Raw genomic sequence first — 5,587 nt, 5'->3', positions numbered from 1 at the left:
CACAAACATAGGAGTATCAGTTCTTTGGCAAAAGGGTCTGATGAGCCCACAACCAACACCTGCATCACTTAAGGCTTCAGGAAACTAAAAGGGACTCCAGCTTAAGAAGACTTAAAATCCTTTAATTAACAACAATTCTGCCATTTGTTGATTCATATGTAAAACAAGACTCCTTTAACTACATCTCCTGACTGAACTACAGGCAATGATGTTTTTTTACCAGGTGCTTTTAGTGGGAAAAACCAGTGGAACCCAACATATCATTTTAGATGCATTCAAACAGGATTTTCTCATTTCCTGCATTTGCAGATTAATTTTAATGGATATGTTGCCAAAGTACTGGCAAATTAGATATGATATGTAGCCTTTCACAAATAGTTGTAGCACTTCAGAACAAGAGGATGAGAACGTACAGATTCCACCAACTGTGAATAAGGGTTGCAAATCTTCAACATATTTGAAAACATACGGGTCTTTCAAAAGCTAACTACATAGATTTGCTGGTTACCATGTAAAGCTCCACAAAATATCTTGGAGATTGCTTTCTGTGTTATTTCCAAATAATAATAATAATAATAATAATAATAATAATAATAATAATAATAATAATAATAATAAATATTTGCAATTGCATTTTTGTTTCTGTTGTGGTTAAACATCTTTAGAATAATATTCTTATGCAGTTTAAATGCTCTTTCAATAAACCAAGCAAGATGATGAGGAAAGTGTAGCAACTTCTGAACACCAATACAGTGGTTAGAGAGAGAGGCCTCAAAACAAGATTGCCAAGTAGTTTGTTTAAACCTGAAACTGATTTGTAAGAGTAGCTAAGTGCTGGTGATAAGAAGCCCAAAAGTTATTATGATGTTGACTACAGGGTAAACAGTCTTCTCCAGTGTCTGTAAACAAACAGTGGAGGACCAAAGTAAAGAGGAATCTGCCCACATTCTGCCTACAGAAAATTATACTAGATAGACCCTGCACAACACAGGCACCTCCTGCAACTGTATTCTAAAGGGATCAGAAAGACTGTACAGTGTCATTCTGGGAGAAAATATTGAGAGACATTACAGCACACAGAGAAAAGAACTAAGCAATAAAATACAATGTGACAGCTAACTTTATGGTACACTTGAGGTAAGTCCTTCAATAGAGGTATAGTGCCTACCTAATTACAGCTGTTTCCAGACAGGAGGCTTAGCCCCTCAGATACCTTTGTGAAAATGTTACAGTGAGGTAGGCCTAAACTTATCATCCAGTACATAGGGTCTTGATAAAAATTAGAGGTATTGTCCAACCTTACTGAATGCTGAGAGTTTTGGAAAGATTGATAATTCAAGATAGAAGAGAGAATATTTTTATTAGATGAGGATAACCTGCAGCTAGATGGGATACATTAATTTACATCCAGGGTAAAAGAACTGCAATGGTTTGGAGTAACAGGGAAGTTTTTGAATGGAACCTTAGGGCAAAGTGTAAGAAGACAAAGACAGCTCAAGGCATGCACCAGGTGGTCAGTGGAGGTGACTACTGAGAATTGTGGACCAAGAACTTGGTATTTTAGATCCAAAGTAAACACAATGCTGCAAAAAGGCTGTTCTTCCAGAACTAATGATTGCATGAGAATGAACCAGCAATCCAGCCAAGCAAAGTGGAGTATAATTTGTTAGCTTCTGATTAAGTCTCGTGTTTATATTTCTCTGTTGGTGAAAAACTCTGCTTAAGTAAATAGGTCCAAGTCTAATTCCTTCTTGTGTGTCAGGAACTGAGCATACCAGTGATTCATGCCCTTTGCTAATATTGTCGTTTTCTACACTGTAGCAGCAAAACTCTGAAAACCTTTCTTCCGCATGTCTGAAACAGGTTGTCATCATCAATGCAAAAACCATGCTAATATCCTCACAAAGTAATCCTCACTTGCAGGATTTATTGGACTGGTTTTCAAGGGGAAAACCATTCATCATGGAAATCAAGTTCTGAATAATAAAGTACACAACACATCTGCTTTCTGGATAAACATTTCCAACAAAGAGAGAACAGCTGCCTTGTCCTGGTAAAGAATTGCAAATATTCAACTCCATAATACTGAGTTCAGGCCAGTAACATTACAAAAAGCTTATTTTAGAAAATCTGCTGGAAAAACAACCAAACACCCAACACAAACACTACAGAAATTATTGCAAAGATGCAAGAATTATCATCACATAAAAAGAAAAAAATATGGTTGTGTTGGTCAGACTGTAGAATATTGCACAACTGAAGAAACTGGTGATGCAAATTTGCTGAAGAAACTTGTGATACAAATGATAGAGTGCTCACCTCAGTATACCAAAATCAGCTTTGATTGTGTCAACACCATTGCTCCCTTCCACCACAAAGTTTCGCAAAACTTCTTGTTCAGGCTTGTATCAACATATCAGAGAACCTGCAATTATGCAGAAACACATAGCACCTAGGTATAGATTACAACAGGCAATCATTCTGCAAACAAAACAGCAGGATCTGGTGGTCTGAAAACTTAGTGCATGATTAGGTGTTTCACAAGAAGGACCCAGTGTTTTCTCTATATATGTGCCCATATATAAAGAGACAGAACAAAAGTGCATAACATTGAACCACACTGAAAGTTGTAAGGTCTGTGACCTTGCTTCCCTAAGATCATTCCTGGAATAAGAATACATGGCAAAGAAGAAACAGTTAAAAACATGCTAAGAAAATAAACCATATTGCATATGTAAGGAAGAGATAACACCACAGGACAGAAAGAGGTTTATGTGATGAGCTATTCTTAAAAAGGGGGAGTGGTTATGTTTTAGCTCACCTGAGCAGTGAGATGAATGCTAGGAAGTTGAGAGAAAAACTAGGGAAGGGAAAAGAGAAAAGAAAAAAATGAAGGAGGATAACTGGAGGTATAGGTTTCTAGAGGCAGACACATGCAGCAAATTGCACTCTTGTAGACACAATACATGGATTGTGATCTGTATCTTAGAGAGGTGATGAGAAAAAGAGGTCAGCGAGGTTAGTTAAGATTTTTCTATGCCCCTCTTGGTAAGCACAGAATACTGCTGGTGTCTGTATTTAATCCTATAGTATCCATTCCATCTTTGAATGCAAAGATGCCTTTTTGCAGTCTTCAGGCAAAACTGAAAAACGTTCATGCATTTTCAGAAGAGCCAGTGTGACTTTATTAAAAAGACTAGCCTATTAAACTGACATAAGTTCAGCATAAAGAAATTGAGCAAAATTAAACTTAGAAGTTTAGTTTACTGCCTAGAGGCAGTAGCAGAAAATGTGAAGATGAACTAAAGAAAAGAACATGAGAATTTTACCCAAAGTTAAAAATGCAGCCAGGAAAAAAAAACCCAAAAACCTTAATCTTACAATTATTAATAAAATGCTAGAGAGGGCATTGCCATGGGGGACTTGTTTGTCAAACAATAAATCTGAAACAACTTACTAAATGAGTCCTCTAGGGAACCCTCTCTAGATTCATTACTTTAGTGCTAACAATACTACTACAGTAAACTTTCAATTGATATTTATTACATTACATTTCTGTGGTGATTTTTCTGGCCTTTACAGATAACAAGACCAAAATTGGTGTGTTCATAAGGTTTCAGTTTTAAAAAAAGGTGTTCCTATAACTTGACAAAACAAATGTTGGACTTTTAGAGCCAGATGCAGAATTTTAGAGCCGAATTCTCCTCTTGTTCAAAGAATAAGCCTTGATCCTATATCTCAGAGCAAAACTTGGCCCACAGTTTGTCTTTATATGTTAAAAATACTGTCTCTAACAAGTTACATACTTGTAAGCCATGAGTCTGGCTTGATTCGGGGAAAATAAGGCTATAGATCAAGAGCAGCATTTACTACAACACCTTCAGGAGACTGCTTTAAAAGTCTTCTGAAAATGTGAAACAATTTCACATCACAGTCTAGTGTAGAAGCGATGGAAATTGCTACTGAGAGGCTAAAACACAAATAAATACCTGCTTTAAATAGGTCTGCCAGATCTGTAAACAAGTAAAGGTTGTTTCTGAAATTGAGAAATGCTAGGTTTTGGATCTGCAATCATGAGTAAAGGCCGTGTATCAAGTTCAAAGAACACCTTGAAACCCAAGGCTATGTTAGAAAAAGTCAGCTACATGAGATTTGACCCAAGTCACACATCATGACCTTCACATTATGAGCGGAAAAATGTGCCGTCCTAATTGTTAGTCTCTATTTACATTCTATTTGGAAAACTGTAGTCAAATACCTAAGGAAGGAGAACCCTGCAGGTCATTAGCAGCTTCAAAACATTTATGCTTGAGGAGAGTCTTAAACACATTTACTTTTGGGGAGGAGAAGGGGAAAGCCCCAAGACTACAAGGTGATTTTATTAGATGTCTTTTGAAAGGGAACTAACAGAGCTGAGTGCCTGAATTGTGAGGCTCTTCAGAGCACCCAAACAAACACAGAAACACCTTTCACAGAGCAGATAACACTGGCAAGGGAAAATTAAATATACCTCAAGGACCTGAAGATGAAAGAGCAAAAGCTGAGCAATAAATAGGGATATTTTTTGAGTTAGATGGGGCAGGGAATAGTGTTTATTCTGCCCTTACACAGTGCCAGTGCCACTGAGGTGCAAACACCAAGCCAACCAGCACTCTGCCAGGTGATTTGTGTGTACAAGCAACAAAGCAAACATTTTAGAAGCTTCCTAAATAGAAAGTTAGTACAATAAGTGATGGTAATTAATGATGCAATGCCCACTACAAGCTGCTTTTTGGGAGACTGAGACAAGTTTATGACTTTTGCCCATGAAAGTGTTCCAGTTTCATGTCAATTAATTTTCCGTTGTCTGCTCTGGTGACCTTGGCTGACCAGCAGGTTTGCGCCACAGCTGGTTCAATTTTTGACCCACAGAACCTGCAGCGTGTGGAACTGCCTGGTCTTGTAACCCTTGCTGTGAGTGAGTTTAGAGGCCTGAGCAGTTCTAAAACACCCGTAGGCACTCACAAGTTTAAGGGACTGGATGGGATTTATCCAAGGATACTGAGGGAGCTGACTCACTAAGCTGCTTTCCATCATTTATTATCAGTATTTTGGGAGCCAGAGGTTTTTAGCCTGGAGAGGAGGAGACTCAAGGGTGACCTGATCACTCTACAGCTCTGTTGGTTCAATAGAGGTTGAAGCCAGGTGGGATTGGCCTCTTCTCCCAGGCAACCAGGGAGAGAATGAGAGGACATAGCCTTATCCTACACCAGGAAAGCTTCAGGTTGGACATTACGAAGATTTTCTTCAAGGAAAAAGTGAAGACATTCGAATGGGCTGTCCAGGGAGGTGGCAGCGTCACCATCCACGGAGGCATTTAAGAAACAACTGCACGAAGTTCAGCTAGTTCACCTGATGCCATGGTGATCTCAGGGTTTTTTCCGACCTAAACGATTCCGTGATTGCCGGAGCCAACTCCGAAACGCCGCCACACACGGCAGCGCCCGCCGGCTTTTACCCACGGGGCAGAGCTCTGCCGCGGCCCCGCCCTCACGGCGGCCATGGCGGCGGTGATCCATCCCCGGGGCGGGGGCCGGCGGCTGTCACC

Source organism: Hirundo rustica, chromosome 1 (genome assembly GCF_015227805.2).
Source record: "Hirundo rustica isolate bHirRus1 chromosome 1, bHirRus1.pri.v3, whole genome shotgun sequence".
Taxonomy (NCBI): domain Eukaryota; kingdom Metazoa; phylum Chordata; class Aves; order Passeriformes; family Hirundinidae; genus Hirundo; species Hirundo rustica.
The sequence above is the reverse complement of the archived record's forward strand: the minus strand, read 5'-3'. Positions refer to the sequence as shown.